Below are 22,520 nucleotides of genomic sequence, written 5' to 3'. Positions count from 1 at the left end.
ACAGTGTAGGCCCGTTACTCAGTGGGGGATCGGGGTGGGAAATCACAGAAAATGTGGGAATGGCAGAGGTGCTTAATGACTTCTGTGTTTCAGTTTTCACCAAGAAGGTTGGTGGTGATTGGACATCTAATGTAGTGAATGCCAGTGAAAATTAGGTAGGACCAGAAGAGGCTAAAATAGGGAAAGAACAAGTTAAAAATTACTTGAGGGCATCTGATTTGTCCAAGTCACCAGGGCCTGATGAAATGCATCCTAGAAAACTCAAAGAGCTGACTGAGGAGATATCTGAGCCATTAGTGATTATCTTTGAGAAGTCATGGAAGATGGGAGAGATTCCAGAAGACTGGAAAATGGCAAATATAGTACCCATCTATAAAAAAGGGAAATAAGGACAACCCAAGGAATTACAGACCCATCAGCTTAACTTCTGTACCCAGAAAGATAATGGAGCAAATAATTAAGCAATCAATTTGCAACATCTAGAAGATAATAAGGTGATAATTTACAGTCAGCATGAGTTTGTCAAAAACAAATCATGTCAAACTAATCTGATAGCTTTCTTTTGACAAGGTAACATGCCTTGTGGATCGAGGTGAAGTTGTAGACGTGGTATATCTTGACTTTAATAAAGCTTTTGATGCTGTCTCACATGACCTTCTCATAAACAAACTAGGGAAATGCAACCTAGATGGCGCTACGATAAGGTGGGTGCAAAACTAGTTGGAAAACCGTTCCCAGAGAGTAGTTATCAGCGGTTCACAGTCATGCTGGAAGGGCATAACGAGTGGGGTCCCGCAGGGATCAGTTCTGGGTCCAGTTCTGTTCAATATCTTCATCAATGATTTAGATAATGGCATATAGAGTACACTTAAAGTTTGCGGATGATACCAAGCTGGGAGGGGGTTGCAAGTGCTTTGGAGGATAGGATTAAAATTCAAAATGATCTGAAGAAATGGTCTGAAGTAATTATGATGAAATTTAATAAGTACTCCATTTAGGAAGGAACAATCAATTGCACACATAGAAACTGGGAAATGACTGCCTAGGAAGGAGTACTGCGGAAAGGAATCTGGTGGTCATAGTGGACCACAAGCTAAATATGAGTCAACAGTGTAATGCTGTTGCAAAAAAAGCCAATATCATTCTGGGGTGTATTAGCAGGAGTATTGTAAGCAAGACACGAGAAGTAATTCTTCCATTCTACTCCACACTGATTAGGCCTCAACTGGAGCATTGTGTCCATTCTGGGTACCACATTTCAGGAAGGATGTGGACAAATTGGAGAGAGTCCAGAAAAGAGCAACAAAAATAATCAGAGGTCTAGAAAACATGACCTATGAGGGAAAATTGAAAAACCTGGGTTTGTTTAGTCTGGAAAAGAGAAGGCCGAGAGGGGACAAGATAACCGTTTTCAAGTATGTAAAAGGTTGTTACAAGGAGGGGGGAGAAAAATGGTTTTTCTTAACCTCTGAGGTAGGACACAAAGCAATGGGTTTAATTGCAGCAAGGGAGGTTTAGGTAGGACATTAGGAAAAACTTCCTAACTGTCAGGGTCTGTAAACACTGGAATAAATTGCCTAGGGAGGTTGTGGAATCTCCAACATTGGAAATTTTTAAGAGCAGGTTAGACAAACACCTGTCAGGAATGGTCTAGATAATTAGTCCTGCCATGAGTGCAGGGGACTGGACTAGATGACCTCTCGAGGTCCCTTCCAGTTCTATGATTCTATATCACAAGCAAGCACTGAAAACTAGGGACACTTGTCTATGGTTTCTTTTTTCCCCCATTTGAACTTCACATCACCTTAGATACTTTATCACTGTGCTGCATAATGGTGATATGTCTCTCTCTCTCTCTCTCTCTCTCAAAGAACGGCTGGGTTCATTTAAAGCTTCTAATGCTCTGTAGAAAGTACTGCACTGTGCATCCATGTGGAAGGCCAATTTTCATTAATCAAATATTCAGAAAAGTCAGGCTTTTCCTTACAATAAAACTACACAGAAATCAAAGCCTCAGCTAAAAAAGCACAAGTTAAAGCGTTGACATGTGACAACATGTAAACCCCAGGGCTTCACCGCATAACAGACATCTCTGAGCAGCCCTGTGGATGCTCCCTGTCCCACCCCTTGTATTCCAAACGAGGTTACATGTTAAGGGATACCTCCACCTGTCTAATAAATTCTTATTGTCCCTGCCTTTCAAAGACCCCCAAAGTACTTTTACAAACTGGGGACGCATCACTTGGACGGAACAGAGGAGGAAAAGGACCTCAGAGTATCGGTTGATGACAGGATGACTATGAGCTGCCAATGTGATATGGCTGTGAAAAAAGCTAATGCGGTCTTGGGAAGCATCAGGTGAGGTATTTCTAGTGGAGATAAGGAGGTGTTAGTACCGTTATACAAGGCACTGGTGAGACCTCATCTGGAATATTGTGACACGTTCTGGTCTCCCATGTTTAAGAAGGATGAATTCAAACGGGAACAGGTACAGAGAAGGGCTACTAGGATGATCCGAGGAATGGAAAACCTGTCTTATGAAAGGAGACTCAAAGAGCTTGGCTTGTTTAGCCTAACCAAAAGAAGGCTGAGGGGAGATATGATTGCTCTCTATAAATATATCAGAGGGATAAATATCTGGGAGGGAGAGGAATTATTTAAGCTCAGTATCAATCAGTATCAAAAACAAGAAAAAATGGATATAAAACTGGCCATCAGGAAGTTTAGACTTGAAATTAGATGAAGGTTTCTAACTATCAGAGGAGTGAAGTTCTGGAATAGCCTTCCAAGGGGAGCAGTGGAGGCAAAAAGACATATCTGGCTTCAAGACTAAGCTTGATAAGTTTATGGAGCGGATGGTATGAAGAGATAGCCTAATTTTGGCAATGAATTGATCTTTGACTATTAGCAGTAAATATGCCCAATGGCCTGTGATGGGACACTAGATAGGGTGGGATCTGAGCTACTACAGAGAATTTTCTCCTGGGTGTCTGGCTGGTGAGTCTCGTCCACATGCTCAGGGTTCAGCTGATCGCCGTATTTGGGGTCGGGAAGGAATTTTCCTCCAGGGCAGATTGGCAGAGGCCCTGGGGGTTTTCGCCTTCCTCTGCAGCATGGGGCACGGGTCACTTGCTGTAGGATTCTCTGCACCTTGAAGTCCTTAAATCACGATTTGAGGACTTCAGTAGCTCAGGAATAGGTCAGGGGTTTGTTACAGGAGCGGGTGGGTGAAATTCTCTGGCCTGCGTTATGCAGGGGATCAGACTAGACAATCATGATGGTCCCTTCTGACCTTAAAGTCTCTGATTCTATGAAAAGAATAACTAGGCCTCAGCCCTGTGTGAAGTAGGACCAGAATGGGCTTAGTGAACCAGTGGCAGCTACCCCCTTTTTTCCCCATCCCTCTTTTTAGGCCATCCCCCATTCTGCCACTTCTCTCCCTGCCCCAACTCCTCCCACCTCCACACTAGCCTGGTGACTATGTGAGATCAAAAAGGGGCAAGGTGGCCTGACTCCCTAAAACCACCCACCACTGTCTGGAGTGCTTGCCCACAGCCCATTTGAATCTACAAGAATCCAACTGGGCTGGCAAAATCTGACACGGTTGCCAAATAGGTCGTGTCATGCAAGACATCCGACACTTGGTAGCTTTGCACTGCCAGAAAGCCTCAGAGCCTTAATTAGCAGCTATTTACCTCAACACCTTGCTTCCTTTTAATTCTAGGGTTGCGGGGGCTGGTTTAGCCTTTCACACTGGTTAGAGGTGCTCTATAGGCTTTGGGGCAGCTGGGGGATAATCAGGATACAGGAACAGAGAGACACAAGAGTTGTGTATAAGGAGTTTGTGCTGGCCAAAAGTTAGGGTAAAGGAGCTGAAAAGCTACCTTGTATTGTTTGCGTATATTGTTTAAGTTTATTGCTTGTAAACTGCCTGGTGGGTTTGCACCCAGTGACTGTTACCAGACTGGGATTAAAACAGAATTTCTTCAATAAAACCCTAAACTCTGAGCAATGCTGCATTCAGACCAGAGCCTCCAGAGAACCTCTCTCTTTCTTATTGTGCCACCCCTTGTTTGGTCACTGGACAGCTTTTGTGTTTAACCATGTAATGCAGGTTCCTACCTCAGCAACTCTGGTCAAACTTATTTTCCAGCAATGGAAAAGGACATGGGGAATGGGATTCCTAAAAGATGTCAGAACTAATATCAAAATAATGGACAAAACACTACATGTCTCAGTCCTGGCCAATGGCTGGAGTCCCTCCAAGTCCTTGCTATCCACTTGCCAAAAGAAGCCATTTTCCAAATGAAAAGGATCTAACCAAATTCTAAATAATTCCATTTTATGCAATACCGCAGAAAAGTGGACACTGAAAAATTATCTGACTGGGAGCTTAGCAACAGAAAACCATAAATCTTCTTGGCACTTATATAGTTTTATTGCTAGGTGGTGCTTATGGGAGCAGCTGTTAACTAACCGATGCACAAGTTTGGCTCAGTGGCTTTTAGATTCTGAAGTCAGTAGTAGGTGCGATGACTATTGATTTGACTGCAGTGTTGTATTTACAATCTTTTCTCAAGTGAGACAGAGGGGCAGACTGAAAGGCTGTCACTCCCAAAGGTCAATCTGGGACCCGGTAAAGGATTTATGAGTGGGGTGCCATGTGAGTACGAATGAGAAATAACTGGCAGCAAGAACACTCAGATTATACATTGTTAATTAAATATGCAGTGAACACAAGGACATGAGAAAAATAGGAAATTAATTCACCGTCTATACAGTACATGAAACTAATGAATGTTTTTGAGTCTGAAAAATATATGGAGCCGGAAATTAGAACACTTTTCCAGATCCTACAAAACTCCATTAGGCAAGACAGTTGGCAAATCTGAATAAATGGCAATAAAAGAATGTGAGGTCCCTGGTGACACTGTCTGTGTCTGTCTCTCTCTCCCTCTCTAAAGGCCTCTGAAAGGTTATATTGAACGTAATGGGCCCATATTCTCAACTAGTGTAATCTGGTCAAGTTCCACTGAAGTCAAAGGAAGCTATACCAGTTTACAATCAGCCAATGTATGTACTTTTAGCTTTCAAAATCATTCAATGTTTGTTTACAAACTGATCCTCATAACATAAAAGGGCCAATTTAAAGTGTTTAAATGATTTTATAGGCTCAAGAACTGGTGAGCCAGCTACCTCAAATTTAAAGCCCCATTTACCTCGAGTTAGAGATTTTTAGGTGTTTGTGGGAGTCAGGTTAGAAGCCACATTTGAGTTATATCTCGAGCTATGAATGCAGTGTAGGCATAATAGTTATCCCACAGACATAACCCATATAAGAATGAGCAGGACTGTTCACCAAAGTCACTCTAGAGTAAAAGTGTACAAAACCAATGACAGACTAAGATCTTTGATCTGAGCAACTACCTCCTGGATTACATACCTTCAACCTGCACCCTAAATCAACAGGTTTTCCACAAATCTAAACAGATGAAGCTATAGAGCAAAACCCTGGTTTTACTATGGCTAACTTTTGGGCCCATTACAATCAAAAGGTTCTGCAGCTCAGACTTAATTCAAAGAGATTAGGTGTAATTATTATCAGTATCAATACGGAAATACCCCACAGTTACCAACTGCTACAACTTTCAAAGACTAAAACTCTACCTGCTTCTGTCAAGTTAACGGACTTGCTAATTACCAATACAAAAAGAAACAAAACAGTAAGTCTCCCTATAGATTATGTCTAACAAATTTTGAAGTGGCTAAACATTTTTGTTTTGAGTGTTTGGATTAATAATGTTATTATCACGACTCAGATTGTTATGGATTTCTGCCATAGCAAAGTCTACACATGTTCCTACCATTGAAATTCCAATTCTGCAACCCTTTTTCTTTAAAACATAAAAGACCAAAGACAGCCCAGAAATATTCCTGAAGCCAGATTAACTGTACGGTTTTGGGGGCAGGAGGTTTATGACATTTACAATGATAGCGATGAGAACTAGTCGAGAATTTTCTGTGTAAGCATTTTTTGTTGGAAAATGTTGATTCATCAAAGCAAACTGTGGAAAAGGGTCGGTTTCGACAAATCTCTCAATTTGAGAATTTTTAGAAAAAGTTTAGAAATTGTTGAAACATTCTGTTGTGACATTTTCAAAATGAAAAGTTTCATTTTTTGCTCTAAACTTTATTTCAAAATTTCAGCCGTTTTACATTTTAAAAAGTTTTAAAAATTGAAAAAAGGTCAAAATTGAAACAAGAGGTTTCAACTAACCCAATCTGAACTTTTTCCAGAATCATGAAAATTTGAGATTTTGACTTGGAATGGGAAAAATTTTGAAATCTTGAAAACTCTCTCAGATGAAAATACCATTTCTGACCCACCTCTAATAATTACGTACATTGGATGGGGATTTTCTTGTTAAAAGGAGTGGGGAAAAACAAAATTATGTTTTCTACTCTACAATGAAAATAGGTTGCTTATACAGAACTAGATTCCATTTTTCCCCCAAATATTTCATGCAAGAGCACGTTAGGGTCAAAACCTGCAATGTACTGAGCACTCTGGCCCTGATACAACTTAAGCACATGTTTAAATTTTAGCATGTGAGGAGTCCCATTACTCACTACATTCCTGACCTAATCCTAGAAAGCGTTCTCCCCAACCCCACCACATGGTGGTCCGGGAGACCAATGGGTCTCTATACTGGCAAAATTATTTGCCAAACTGCGTTCAGAATCAGGTTGTTGAGATGCATAGATGACAAGGTATCTGCCATTTTCTACTCACTGCTTTACCTGTGTCATAAATATAAAGGGAAGGGTAAACCCCTTTGAAATCCCTCCTGGCCAGGGGAAAGCTCCTCTCACCTGTAAAGGGTTAAGAAGCTAAAGGTAACCTCGCTGGCACCTGACCAAAATGACCAATGAGGAGACAAGATACTTTCAAAAGCTGGGAGGAGGGAGAGAAACAAAGGGTTTGTGGGTCTGTCTGTAGTCGTCTTGGCCAGGGACAGAACAGGAATGGAGCCTTAGAACTTTTAGTAAGTAATCTAGCTAGGTATGTGTTAGATTATGATTTCTTTAAATGGCTGAGAAAAGAATTGTGCTGAATAGAATAACTATTTCTGTCTGTGTATCTTTTTTGTAACTTAAGGTTTTGCCTAGAGGGGTTCTCTATGTTTTTGAATCTAATTACCCTGTAAGTTATATACCATCCTGATTTTACAGGGGGGATTTCTTTATTTCTATTTACTTCTATTTTTTATTAAAAGTCTTCTTGTAAAACACTGAATGCTTTTTCATTGTTCTCAGATCCAAGAGTTTGGGTCTGTGGTCACCTATGCAAATTGGTGAGGCTTTTTATCCAACATTTCCCAGGAAAGGGGGAGTGCAAGTGTTGGGAGGATTGTTCATTGTTCTTAAGATCCAAGGGTCTGGGTCTGTAGTCACCTAGGCAAATTGGTGAGGCTTTTTACCAAACCTTGTCCAGGAAGTGGGGTGCAAGGTTTTGGGAAGTATTTTGGGGGGAAGGACGCGTCCAAACAGCTCTTCCCCAGTAACCAGTATTAGTTTGGTGGTGGTAGCGGCCATTCCAAGGATAACGGGGGTAATATTTTGTACCTTGGGGAAGTTTTGACCTAAGCTGGTAAAGATAAGCTTAGGAGGTTTTTCATGCAGGTCCCCACATCTGTACCCTAGAGTTCAGAGTGGGGGAGGAACCTTGACATGGTGGCACAGTGGTGGGATTAACCTGAAATCATTTTGAGATCCAGTTGAGATTTTTTGAACTAGAAATACAGATTTTAAAAAGGAATTTTTAGGAAGTCCAGAAGGCAGCTTTGAAACTGAAAGCAGCTTGGTTTCTCTCTGCTTTGTGGCCAAGCAGAGACAAAAGGGGATTATCTTGTGAATTGCAGGTTTCATTTGCCTGGAGGCAGGGTACTTAACTCCTGCAGGGAAATTCACAGTCTTCCAACCCAGAGGTTTGTGGTTTTTTTTTCTTTTCTTCCTAAAAGTAAATAGGGGGTGTGTGCTCTACCCATTTGCCTGGAGACAAAAGTGGCAGGGTTTTTTTTTAGGATTTTGATTTTTTTTTTTGTTTTACAAGGAGCACAGGTTTGAAAAGAAATTTTTTTTTTTTCTTCGTTGGGCTGGGTAAGCAGGTTTCCAAGTAGTTGGAGGTTTTTTGCTTTAATTTGGGCCCAGAGCAGAGACAAGGGAATTGTCTTTTTCTGTAGGCTGACAATCACTATCAGAGAATAGGTATTCTATTCCAGCACAGCAAAATTTTACAGCCAAGTTTTGTTTGTTTATTTCTAAACCTCAGGTGTAAAGTTAGTTAAAAACAGAGAGGTTAGAATGACCAAATCCTCAGCTCGACTACAGCTGGAATTAGCCAAATTTCAGGCTGAGGAAAAACAAAGGGAACATGAAAGACAGATAGAACTCATGCGGCTGGAGAAGGAGGTACAGGAGGCTGCCCACAAGAGGGAAATGGAGGCAAGGAAGCATGTGGAGGAGATGGAGAGGATAAAGGCCCAGCAGAATATACCAACAAACCCTAGCAATCCTTCTCCAGGTACCACTTCCCATCCCAGAAAGTTCCCCACCTACAAGGCAGGTGATGATACTGAGGCCTTCTTAGAAAACTTCGAAAGGGCCTGCCTTGGGTACAACATCTCTACTGACCAATACATGGTAGAGCTGAGGCCGCAGCTCAGTGGACCCTTAGCTGAGGTGGCAGCTGAAATGCCTAAAGAACACATGAACAAGTATGAACTGTTTAAATCCAAGGCGAGAGTCAGAATGGGGATAACACCCGAGCAGTCTCGTCGGAGGTTCAGAGCCCTAAGGTGGAAACCAGACATGTCATTTACCCGACATGCCTACCACATTGTGAAACATTGGGATGCCTGGATATCAGGAGCAAGTGTTGAATCTCCAGTAAATTTGCCCTTCCTAATGCAAATGGAACAATTCTTAGAGGGTGTTCCTGAGGAAATAGAAAGATACATCCTAGATGGGAAACCCAAAACTGTAATCGAGGCAGGAGAGATTGGAGCCAGATGGGTGGAGGTGGCAGAGAAGAAGAAAACTGGTCGCAGTTGGAGCGGAGACCAGAAGGGACCACCCCAGACCACACCCTATTACCGGGGGCCGCCCAAAGCCCCACCTACCTCCCAAAGAACCCTCCAGACCCCTTATCGTCCCACCACCCCGTTCTCCAGCAACCCTCCTCGTCCCAGTGACCCGTCAGCTGGACGATGTTTTAAGTGTAACGAGCTGGGGCATGTAAAGGCCAACTGCCCCAAGAACCCCAACAGATTACAGTTCATTGCACCGGAATCACACCAGAGGTCCACAGGCCCAGATACCTCCCAGATACCCTTGGAGCGGAGGGAAACTGTGAGTGTGGGCGGGAAGAAGGTCACCGCGTGGAGGGACACCGGAGCACAAGTGTCAGCTATCCATGCTTCCTTAGTGGACCCCAATTTAATCAACCCAGAGATCCAAGTGACGATTCAACCCTTCAAGTCCAACTCTTTCAATTTGCCTACAGCCAAGTTGCCTGTCCAGTACAAGGGCTGGTCAGGAATGTGGACTTTTGCAGTCTATGATGATTATCCCATCCCCATGCTGTTGGGGGAAGACTTGGCCAATCATGTGAAGCAGGCCAAGAGGGTGGGAATGGTCACCCGCAACCAGGCTAAACAAGCCGTGAGGCCTAGCTCTGTTCCGGAAACTGCTATCAGGGCCCGGTCAGAGGTGATGGACCTGGACCCCAGGCCAATGTCTGCAACAGCAGTAGTGGATCCAGTCCCAGAGACCCAGACGGAACCAGTCCCAGAACCGGAACCAGCCGAACAACCAACACCAGACCCCGTGCCAGCACTGAATCCAGTACTTGCAACCTCAACACCAGAGGGCCCCACCGAACCTGAACTGGCAGCAGCCGATAACCCTACACAAGAGGCTCAGCCGGAGCCTGAATCCCAACATAGTGCACCAGCGGAGAGCGGTTCACAGTCAACAGAAACAGCTCCATCCCCTATATCGCTTCCAGAGGGACCAAGCCTATGTCCCCAATCCAATGAGGAACTGATGTCTCCAGCATCAAGGGAACAGTTCCAGACCGAACAGGAAGCAGATGAAAGCCTCCAGAGAGCGTGGACGGCAGCACGGAGCAACCCACCGCCTCTCAGCTCTTCTAATCGATCCAGGTTTGTTGTAGAAAGAGGACTTTTATACAAGGAAACTCTTTCTGGGGGACACCAGGAAGACTGGCATCCTCAGAGACAGTTGGTAGTTCCAACTAAATACCGGGCCAAGCTCTTGAGCTTAGCCCATGATCACCCTAGTGGCCATGCTGGGGTGAACAGGACCAAAGACCGTTTGGGGGGGTCATTCCACTGGAAGGGAATGGGCAAGGATGTTTCTACCTATGTCCAGTCTTGTGAGGTGTGCCAAAGAGTGGGAAAACCCCAAGACCAGGTCAAAGCTCCTCTCCAGCCACTCCCCATCATTGAAGTTCCATTTCAGCGAGTAGCTGTGGATATTCTGGGTCCTTTTCCGAAAAAGACACCCAGAGGAAAGCAGTACATACTGACTTTCATGGATTTTGCCACCCGATGGCCGGAAGCAGTAGCTCTAAGCAACACCAGGGCTAAAAGTGTGTGCCAGGCACTAGCAGACATTTTTGCCAGGGTAGGTTGGCCCTCCGACATCCTCACAGATGCAGGGACTAATTTCCTGGCAGGAACTATGAAAAACCTTTGGGAAGCTCATGGGGTAAATCACTTGGTTGCCACTCCTTACCATCATCAAACAAATGGCATGGTGGAGAAGTTTAATGGAACTTTGGGGGCCATGATACGTAAATTCGTAAATGAGCACTCCAATGATTGGGACCTAGTATTGCAGCAGTTGCTCTTTGCCTACAGAGCTGTACCACATCCCAGTTTAGGGTTTTCCCCATTTGAACTTGTATATGGCCGTGAGGTTAAGGGGCCATTGCAGTTGGTGAAGCAGCAATGGGAGGGATTTACACCTTCTCCAGGAACTAACATTCTGGACTTTGTAACCAACCTACAAAACACCCTCCGAACCTCTTTAGCCCTTGCTAGAGAAAACTTACAGGATGCTCAAAAAGAGCAAAAAGCCTGGTATGATAAACATGCCAGAGAGCGTTCCTTCAAAGTAGGAGACCAGGTCATGGTCTTAAAGGCGCTCCAGGCCCATAAAATGGAAGCATCGTGGGAAGGGCCATTCATGGTCCAGGAGCGCCTGGGAGCTGTTAATTATCTCATAGCATTCCCCACCTCCAACCGAAAGCCTAAGGTGTATCATATTAATTCTCTAAAGCCCTTTTATTCCAGAGAATTAAAAGTTTGTCAGTTTACAGCCCAGGGAGGAGACGACGCTGAGTGGCCGGAAGGTGTCTATTACGAAGGGAAATGTGCTGGTGGTGTGGAAGAGGTGAACCTCTCCATGACCCTTGGGCGTATGCAGCGACAGCAGATCCAGGAGCTGTGCACTAGCTACGCGCCAACGTTCTCAGCCACCCCTGGACTGACTGAACGGGCATACCACTCCATTGACACAGGTAATGCCCCCCCAATTAGGGTCCACCCTTACCGGGTGTCTCCTCAAGCTAAAACTGCTATAGAACGGGAGATCCAGGATATGTTACAGATGGGTGTAATCCGCCCCTCTGAAAGTGCATGGGCATCTCCAGTGGTTCTAGTTCCCAAACCAGATGGGGAAATACGTTTTTGCGTGGACTACCGTAAGCTAAATGCTGTAACTCGCCCAGACAACTATCCAGTGCCACGCACTGATGAACTATTAGAGAAACTGGGACGGGCCCAGTTCATCTCTACCTTGGACTTAACCAAGGGATACTGGCAGGTACCGCTAGATGAATCTGCCAAGGAAAGGTCAGCCTTCATCACACATCTCGGGCTGTATGAATTTAATGTACTCCCTTTCGGGCTGCGAAATGCACCCGCCACTTTCCAAAGACTTGTAGATGGTCTCCTAGCGGGATTAGGAGAATATGCAGTCGCCTACCTTGACGATGTGGCCATATTTTCGGATTCCTGGGCAGACCACCTGGAACATCTACAAAAAGTCCTTGAGCGCATAAGGGAGGCAGGACTAACTGTTAAGGCTAAGAAGTGTCAAATAGGCCTAAACAGAGTGACTTACCTTGGACACCAGGTGGGTCAAGGAACTATCAGCCCCCTACAGGCCAAAGTGGATGCTATCCAAAAGTGGCCTGTCCCAAAGTCAAAGAAACAGGTTCAATCCTTCTTAGGCTTGGCCGGTTATTACAGACGATTTGTACCGCACTACAGCCAAATCGCTGCCCCACTGACAGACCTAACCAAAAAGAAACAGCCAAATGCTGTTCAGTGGACCGGAAAGTGTCAGAAGGCCTTTAACAAGCTTAAAGCGACACTCATGTCTGACCCTGTACTAAGGGCCCCAGACTTTGACAAACCGTTCCTAGTAACCACAGATGCATCCGAGCGTGGTGTGGGAGCAGTTTTAATGCAGAAAGGACCTGATCAAGAATTCCACCCTGTAGTGTTTCTCAGCAAAAAACTGTCTGAGAGGGAAAGCAACTGGTCAGTCACTGAAAAAGAATGTTATGCCATTGTCTACGCTCTGGAAAAGCTACGCCCATATGTTTGGGGACGGCGTTTCCACCTGCAAACCGACCATGCTGCACTAAAGTGGCTTCACACCGTCAAAGAAACTAACAGAAAACTTCTTCGGTGGAGTTTAGCTCTCCAAGATTTTGATTTCGACATCCAACACATCTCAGGAGCTTCTAACAAAGTGGCTGATGCACTCTCCCGTGAAAGTTTCCCAGAATCAACTGGTTAAAATCGTCCTTGAGATGTGGAAAATATTGTTAGTCTTTATGTACTTGGTAGTATATTTAGAGATGCATGTGTCTTATTAACTCTGTTTTCCTAGAGCTCCAGGAAGAAATCCCAGCCAGTGTTTCACCCTAGCTGAGATTTGGGGGGCGTGTCATAAATATAAAGGGAAGGGTAAACCCCTTTGAAATCCCTCCTGGCCAGGGGAAAGCTCCTCTCACCTGTAAAGGGTTAAGAAGCTAAAGGTAACCTCGCTGGCACCTGACCAAAATGACCAATGAGGAGACAAGATACTTTCAAAAGCTGGGAGGAGGGAGAGAAACAAAGGGTTTGTGGGTCTGTCTGTAGTCGTCTTGGCCAGGGACAGAACAGGAATGGAGCCTTAGAACTTTTAGTAAGTAATCTAGCTAGGTATGTGTTAGATTATGATTTCTTTAAATGGCTGAGAAAAGAATTGTGCTGAATAGAATAACTATTTCTGTCTGTGTATCTTTTTTGTAACTTAAGGTTTTGCCTAGAGGGGTTCTCTATGTTTTTGAATCTAATTACCCTGTAAGTTATATACCATCCTGATTTTACAGGGGGGATTTCTTTATTTCTATTTACTTCTATTTTTTATTAAAAGTCTTCTTGTAAAACACTGAATGCTTTTTCATTGTTCTCAGATCCAAGAGTTTGGGTCTGTGGTCACCTATGCAAATTGGTGAGGCTTTTTATCCAACATTTCCCAGGAAAGGGGGAGTGCAAGTGTTGGGAGGATTGTTCATTGTTCTTAAGATCCAAGGGTCTGGGTCTGTAGTCACCTAGGCAAATTGGTGAGGCTTTTTACCAAACCTTGTCCAGGAAGTGGGGTGCAAGGTTTTGGGAAGTATTTTGGGGGGAAGGACGCGTCCAAACAGCTCTTCCCCAGTAACCAGTATTAGTTTGGTGGTGGTAGCGGCCATTCCAAGGATAACGGGGGTAATATTTTGTACCTTGGGGAAGTTTTGACCTAAGCTGGTAAAGATAAGCTTAGGAGGTTTTTCATGCAGGTCCCCACATCTGTACCCTAGAGTTCAGAGTGGGGGAGGAACCGTGACAACCTGCTGACCTGCTTCTGAGAAATACCACCTCTTTAAGCATTGCCTGACTGCAGAATAGTTCCTATGATGCTTCTCATCAAAATAGTTCATCAAATGGAATTCACAGTTATATATGCTTTTAAACAAGTTTAATAGAATCCTTCAACAACTAGGGTCAACACCGATATTAGTTTAAAGATTCTGCTCCTTTAAATTACTTAGTAGAAACACTATTGATATGCAACAAGGAGGCCAAAACCAACATTATTCATGTCAAACAGGGTGAGAGTTTATTTTTGATTGGTAGTACTATCTGTCAAGACTGTATTACATTTTTATAGGTTTTTAATTCAAACTTGAAGAGCATTATTTGGAAAACACCTGTCAAGGAATACAGACTATTTGGTTGTAAAGTCAACTCCCAAGACAATTTTAATGGAAAAACAAAATGAAATTAGCTGCCAAATGTATATGTACGCATAGCCTGCAGACCATTTCTACGGAAAGCAAGAGCATCTTGCACACAATAGCTATTTACAAAACACATCTAAAGTGAAATATTGCATCCCAGTGAGCTAAAACACTGTATAATACATTTTATTTTAAAGTAATACTAAGCAAGCCATTTACAAGTAAACCAGTAAGTGATGGTAGACAAATTAAGCATTTCTAGGCTTTGATACAAAAGTCACCACTTTTATGGTATATGATAATTTCTCCATTGTCGTTGCAAAGATATGAAAATACAAAGGGATCATATTTACCACTGGCAAAAGCAGACATCTGGAAAACCTATTCATTGTGGAAATTTAGTCTTTGCAACCAGTTAGGGACCTGATGTGTCTTGTTTTCCAGATGGGTGCTTCAAGATGCTGATGTGCCAATTGAGCAAAGCCCTTAAGCACTAAACTTGAAATTCCACTAGGTCTCAACAGGGCTGGATTTTCTTATGGCCCTTCTCATAACCCCTGATCACACAGTAACCAGCCTGAATTCTGTTGGACAGATTTCTAAAAGCACTCAGCTTCCAGTTTCACCCATTGTTCTCAATTGTAGATGCTGGGTGCTGAGCAGTTTGAAAATCTACGCTTTCAATTAGGTAGATTTCAATTACAGAGATTCCAAGAATTTTTGAAAATCTGTCCCATTCAGAAAGCAAGGCATAAATTGTCAGAGTATTTTTGGGAGCTACTATTAGATTAAAAAAAAAAAGCAAAACAGAAAGACCAGGGAAAAGCTAAGAACACCACATGAATGAGTTTTGGTATCAGAACATCTGGACCTCACTTGAGGTTTAATTATTTCCCCTCTCCCCCAAGTGAGGTCAATAACAAGTTTCATTTCAGATTGGGGCTTTGATGTGTGCTTTCTATTAGTTTTCTAATGTGAAAGAAAGGCATGTTATCCTTGTTTTTAATAATGGCATAGTCAGCGCTCAAAACCTGGCTAAAAACATCAAAACAAACACTTTTTTTAAAAACTGGAAAGCACATAAATCAGAAGAAGAGGTTTTTCCCCTAATACAGCTTAACATCCTTGCCAGCTTCCATTATGTTCTGACATATGATTCAAATGGAAGGTTAATAATAAATGTCCATCACAATCATTTGACTTTATTAGCGTTATCTTAAAAACACACATGCTGTACATTTAGAATGAGGATTATTACACAGAAGCTTGTACCATTGCATTTACTGTTTGCCTTCTCCCCACCCCACTTTTTATTGTTATTCAAACAGAAAACAGATAGTGAAAAAGAGTAATACAAATGTTAGCCTTATAATGCCATCAAACACAGCTCTAGAAAATAAAGCAGAGTAACCAAAGCCTTTCTAAAGCATTTTGTGCTTGTTTTTGCTCATATAAAAAAAAAGACGTAAGGTACAAAATGAAAGAGACAGAGAAAGAGAGAGAGAGAGAGAGAGAAAGAAAAGTTCTCCAGCTCATCTTAGTATTAGCCCAAGTCTAGCCAGCTGTCTCTGAATAAGAGAAATGTTCTTCAGGACCAGGAGTGTGATGACTTGCTTGAAGAAAAGATCCCAGCTCTGAAGAGCTTACAGTCTAAAGAACAAATGTATCCAACACACTTCTGAATGGCAGGGGGGGAAGCTAACAGCGTAACAAGGTTGTGTACTGTTTAGTGTAGAGGACTAGATGCCAGGACTCTTAGGTTGTAGAAGAGCCTGTCTTGGCCACTAACTCTGTGCAGCCTTCCAATAAGTGACATCAGAACCCAATCCTACGTTATTAAACGAAAGGAGAGTTTTGCCATTTACTTCAGTGGCTGCAGGAGCAGTCCTTTAGGCATCTGATTCTGCAAACTGTTACTCAAGGAAACAATCTTTTCTCACAGTTGAAGTTCCATCAAACTCAATGGGATTATTCTGATGAACAGGGATTGCTCAGGGGTGTAAAGGTTTGCTGGATGGCTTCTGTTGTCCTCTCGATATTCATCCACCACAATTCTAGCAGCACGTTAAGTAGTCCTCTGAAATCAACAGGACTTATTGTGTACTACTTAACATGAGTAACAGGAGGGCAGAGTTTGGCCTTCGGAGAACTGTTTGGGACTATCATGATTTGCCCCAACAGTGGTAAGGGGCAGAGTGCTATATGTAAAGTTTTACTGCCATACAAGCTGCATGCATATTTTCAGCAACAAATCTCAACAGCTGTTGCACAGGAGACAAAACATTTCACAACCCCGAGAAATATAGGTAGATAGACCTAATTTTTAGATGTAGACGAGGCCTCAGTGTCCCTCTTGTCCAATGAATTAACCCAGACTCAAAATCCAGGTTTTTTTATATTGTCTAAAAGCTATTAAAACATTTTACCTCCAATCTGAACAGAAAAGTTTGAACAGATGGAGCCAACAGCTAGAAGTTAGATTTATTTTCCTACGTAGCATACCGCTGGACATGAACATAGTTGCATTAAATTTTCATCAGAGAATGTCAGCTGCAAAATTAGACTCAAGTCCATGACTTAACTTTAGTGCACAAAATAAGTCTTCATCCATAGATGCCCTTTTATTGGGGGGAGGAGGTTTGGTTAAATAAAAGTAGTATTTTCTCTGCTTCCCCCTAAAAACGTTGTTAATTTTAGATCAGAAAAACAGTACATGCAGGCCAACCAGACAAGATCTTTCAAAATGGAAACGTATACATTCTTTAAATAAAAAAGTTTTTAAAAAGGAGTCTCCAACATTCATCTGATTCCTGTTACCAGATCTGTACTGTAAAGAGTCAATCACGTTCATATTGTACAAGAACAACGAGCGGTTAACACCGCCCTAATCCGAGTCTTCTACGAGAGTGCTGGGCCTTTGTTGCCTCACATTTCACACAACTCCTTACCCTTTGATTTCTGCGATGCCTCTGATTAGATCCTCCTCTTATCACTGGGGCCTGGTCTACATTACAATGTTTAGCTAACGTGATCCGTCTCATGTTGACCTAGTGGTGCACACGTCTATGCTTAAATCTGTCTCCCACTGATGAAAGTGCCCCATTACAGCAATAGTCACATTGCCTCACTGAATGGTGTTGAGCCACAGTCACTGTCCGGAGGCCGATGCAGCACAAGCGTACACACTGCGTTACTGATGTCAGCCTGTCAAGGTTCCTCCCCCACTCTGAACTCTAGGGTACAGATGTGGGGACCTGCATGAAAAACCTCCTAAGCTTATCTTTACCAGCTTAGGTCAAAACTTCCCCAAGGTACAAAATATTCCACCCATTGTCCTTGGACTGGCCGCTACCACCACCAAACTAATACTGGTTACTGGGGAAGAGCTGTTTGGACGCATCCTTCCCCCCAAAATACTTCCCAAAACCTTGCACCCCACTTCCTGGACAAGGTTTGGTAAAAAGCCTCACCAATTTGCCTAGGTGACTACAGACCCAGACCCTTGGATCTTAAGAACAATGAACAATCCTCCCAACACTTGCACCCCCCCTTTCCTGGGAAATGTTGGATAAAAAGCCTCACCAATTTGCATAGGTGACCACAGACCCAAACCCTTGGATCTGAGAACAATGAAAAAGCATTCAGTTTCTTACAAGAAGACTTTTAATAAAAATAGAAGTAAATAGAAATGAAGAAATCCCCCCTGTAAAATCAGGATGGTAGATATCTTACAGGGTAATTAGATTCAAAAACATAGAGAACCCCTCTAGGCAAAACCTTAAGTTACAAAAAAGATACACAGACAGAAATAGTTATTCTATTCAGCACAATTCTTTTCTCAGCCATTTAAAGAAATCATAATCTAACACATACCTAGCGAGATTACTTACTAAAAGTTTAAGACTCCATTCCTGGTCTATCCCCGACAAAGACCGACTATAGACAGACACACAGACCCTTTGTTTCTCTCCCTCCTCCCAGCTTTTGAAAGTATCTTGTCTCCTCATTGGTCATTTTGGTCAGGTGCCAGCGAGGTTACCTTTAGCTTCTTAACCCTTTACAGGTGAGAGGAGCTTTCCCCTGGCCAGGAGGGATTTCAAAGGGGTTTACCCTTCCCTTTATATTTATGACACAGCCATAACAGTACTCTCCAGCAGCTGTCCTACAATGCCTGTCACGGACTGCTGTGGTCACAGCTGTGAACTCCACTGCCTAGGAGGCATGGATATCGGAGGCCCCCTCCCGTTTAAAGCATCATGAATTTTTGAAATGCCTTCTCCTGGTCGTCCAGCTTGGTGAGCACACCTACCAGCTCTCTACTGCTGTGTGCTACTGACGAGCTCAGCAGGTCAGCTACATGCTCCAGGCATGCTCTGACTTGGAGTAGACAGGTATAGCCCTGCACGGACACACAATTTATATCCACGGCTGTGAATATCCATGGATATAAAGTGGATATCCACGGAGTTGCAGGGCTCTAGTAACAACGAGCAAGACCCGCAGGGCCATGGCCAGTGACTGGGCCAGGAACCAGAGTGGTGAAAGCAGCAGCATGTCAAGCTGCCGCTCGCAGAGGTCAGCGCCCAGCCCGGGCAGCTCATCTGGCGCAGCTGTACCACCCCCCGCCCTGCCAACTGGGGCGGGCACCTGGCTCACTGTCAGCAGTCCCTGATTACGCTTGTATATGCGAGTGGCTTCCATTCTCCTGGACAGGAGTCCCTTCTACGCACTGCTTGGGCATGTAGAGAGCTGTGTAGGGTACATACCCACAGAGTTCAGCATGTCTTTACTTCCCTGAACAGAGCATCACCCTCCGCACTGCTGTTTATACCCATGCTGGGGGGGCATGTATTGTATGTACTCTATGCACACCCACTAAGGAGTGTGCAATGTAAACATACCCTAGGAGTTACTGAAGAGCATCTCCTTCAGCTCTTGTGATAGGAGCCTGTTTTTGCAATGGAGAAGGATCCAAAGTTCATGTTTACTATCACTTACAGGGTTCTGAACATCCACGGTGTGCAGTCCACTGAAGTCTGTGAACACCGAGATGCTTGTGGATTTGTTTCAATATAAACCCAGGTGAACAGGGATTCTTAAAGGAATCCACTGGCTGAAGGTCCCTGGTGATCCAATGTCCCATGGTTTAAAATAACTAAATTGTACCCCACGGAGCCATCATTTGGGAGAGGAGAGGGAGGAATTCTTTGCTCTCTGAGCAGGTTCCACTTTATTTGGCATGCTTAGAAAAATCATACAACAGACAAATTCTCTGATCTGTGTTTTCTCAATATTTGCCTGCATATGCACTTTGAAGGACTGGAATCTCATGAATCACATTAAAAACTTGAAAAAGCTCACGTGAACAAAGTATCCTGTGTGATTATAATTTCCACTCCCACTGAAACCTCTATGATCACTACTGAGGCCTCATCTACGCTTAAAGGTTTTGCCATATTTAACTATGCTAGCATAGTTTAAAGGGCAAAACATCCTAGTTATGGACACAGTTATGCCACTATACAAGTGTTTATCTTGGTATAAAACTTACTTGGATTAGGCAAAACAAAATAAACTATACTGATATAAAGCTTCTTATATCAGGATAACTGCATCTACATAACTATGTCAGTTTAAAAAAAAAAAAATCATACCCCTGACAGTTACACTGCTAATACTTTTTAAGTGTAGACCAGACCTGAATAGCCCTAATTTCCTGAGGACCCTCTGGATACAAATCAAGTCCCTGGTCAAGAGATAGCACAGGAGATAGTAAAGTGCATGGACTAAAGATGGACCCTAGCCTCAAATCTCAGATCCAGATCCTCTCCGGAAGTTCAAGGCTATTCAGAGGTAGAGGGTTGCTTTGAGCCATTATTGCGATTAAGAGAAGCCACATCATCTTCATTCAAGATCAAGAGTATTGAGGTCTGGGTTTTTTCTTGTCCCCAGACAAGAAAAGCATTTGGGTACACAGATAACTGTGGGTTGGTAAGAAAACATCGCTATTTTCTGCAAGCAGGTGCCCAGCCAGAAATAACTCTACTTTAGTAGAAACATCTGGCACACCTTTCAGCAACATAGCACCTCCAAGGTCGAGCAGGTAAACCTGGGTATTCTTACAAAAGAGAGGTCAAAATTTCTAATTCTGGACTTGATATAGACTCTTTCTGTGGAGCTGGGCAAATAACTTAACTGCTTTATCTTATTTTCCTCACTTGTAAAAAAAGACCACCACCTACCACAGGCACGCAGTGAGGATGAGTTAACTGTCTGTATAACACTTTAAAGACAAACAGTTGCTACATAAATGCTACTCGCCCACATCATTCCATGTATTGATCAAAAAGCGGATTCACCCCAATACTATTTTCTCAGAAACAAATAGTCTTAGCCTAAGTCTCCGCAGTAACTAAGCTCCTCTAAATGTACAGTGCTTGTTTTACTGTATGTTAACGAAAGAGAGGGGCAAAAGATAGTATGTATACGGCTAATAAAATGGATTTTTTATATTCACATGGTATATACTGAAGGCTTTGATTATCCAGAGGATTAGCTTTTACAGTAAACACTCATCTGTCATACTTAAAATACGATTCTTCACATCTTGCATGTCCTATAAAAGAAGCAAAAAGGTTATGCTGTCCTCTCTTTCACAGTCAACAGCAGAAAACAAACATGGGTCATTTCATCTTTTATCATTCTTCTCTCCCTACCTGTTTTGTCAAATAAGCCCTCCTCAGGTGCTCCAGTCTAGTGGTCATGGGGTCTATTTGAGCAAGCTGCATGTACACCAACCAGCCTTCCTATTCATCACAGTCTGCCATGAAGTCTCTTGATAGCTTCTGTTCATTTGTCCATAGACTCAGAAGACGTGAAAAGTCTGAAAGGGAGATCGGGAAAGGTTAATTGGTTTCATTGACCATCTGTTTGTGCTGTGAATAAATGCTGAGAATAACGTGTAATAAATGGCATCTACAAGGATTAAATAAATCAATTCCAAGGATTAGAAGTAACCTATAGATTGTGTTAATGGAGCAGGAGTCTATGTAACAAAATCAGTCTTACTGAGATGTAAAGCCTTAAGACCTGTGGGGGATACCAGAGCAAGGTTTCCCAGGAAGCCTGAAGGTGAAGTGGGAAAAGAAAACAATTAGAGATATCCAATCAAAATTTGAGCAGATACTGGGAGGATTACAAAAGGAGGACACAGACTAGACCCCCGTCATTGAAAAAACAACAGCAAATGTGTAATCGCTTTGCCTTTCTTGTTTTCTCTTTGTTACACTCCACTTCCATGTAGCACTTGGAAGTTCCTGCACTGAAAGCATCCATTTTAGATACTTTTAATACCTCACTAGTGCCTCACTAGTGCCTTCCATTCAAGGCTCTCAAAGTATTTAAATACTTAATTGAATTTGGCCTCACACTGCCATGAAGTAGGTGAATCGAGATATCACAGAGCTGGGAACACAATTCCAGTCTTCTTACCAGTCCTGTGCTTTAACTGCTAGACCACCCGTACAATTTTCAAAAGCACCTACATGATTTAGGAGCCTGATTTCCAGATTTTGAAGATACTTAGGTGCCTTCAGATTCAGGTAGGCACCTAGTTGAATTTTCAAAAGCACCTCGGTGCCTAACTCCCACTGATTTCTATGGGAGTTAAGCACCTAAATACCTTTGCGTTTCTGGGCCTACAGGCTTAAGTCACTTTTGAAAGTGGAACTTAGGCCCTTTTCAAAATTTTACCCCACACTTCCTCTCCCTCTTCAGCTCATCTAAAATCTTCCAAGTCCCAGTTTAGAAGTGTGGCTCCTTTAAAGATTAAAGGAAAAAGAAAAACTCACAGCTTCATACATATATCCGGCATTTTCCAAAAAAACCCAACCCGCTCTAAGGCCAACCCATTTTCACAAGAGGGGAAAGAAAAGGAATGCGCAGACCTGCCCCAAGTTGCTAATCTCTTTCTGCTTCTTCCCCTCTCTCCTTCTTAAAAATAGTACCAGCTGTTTTGAAGAATTCTGGCACTATACAGCAATGCAGCTGAAGATACTACAAGTTATAATCAATTACCTCTTACAACAAATTGATCACATTAAGTAGCTACTGTATTTCAACATCTAAATGCATCCTTATTACCACCTTTGATTTA

General features: G+C 43.0%; 1 protein-coding gene across 1 annotated transcript in view; it reads right to left on the bottom strand.

Moving 5' to 3' along the window:
- The window catches only part of FSTL4 (follistatin like 4), a 776,177-nt gene that overhangs the window by 736,144 nt on the left and 17,513 nt on the right, over positions 1-22,520 (bottom strand). Inside the window, exon 2 of the mRNA XM_073355595.1 lies at positions 21,082-21,248. The gene's annotated coding sequence lies outside the window, so the exon portion shown is untranslated. The remainder of the gene's footprint in view (positions 1-21,081; positions 21,249-22,520) is intronic.

The sequence above is a fragment of the Lepidochelys kempii genome, chromosome 8 (genome assembly GCF_965140265.1).
Source record: "Lepidochelys kempii isolate rLepKem1 chromosome 8, rLepKem1.hap2, whole genome shotgun sequence".
Lineage (NCBI taxonomy): Eukaryota > Metazoa > Chordata > Testudines > Cheloniidae > Lepidochelys > Lepidochelys kempii.
The sequence above is the reverse complement of the archived record's forward strand: the minus strand, read 5'-3'. Positions and strand labels throughout refer to the sequence as shown.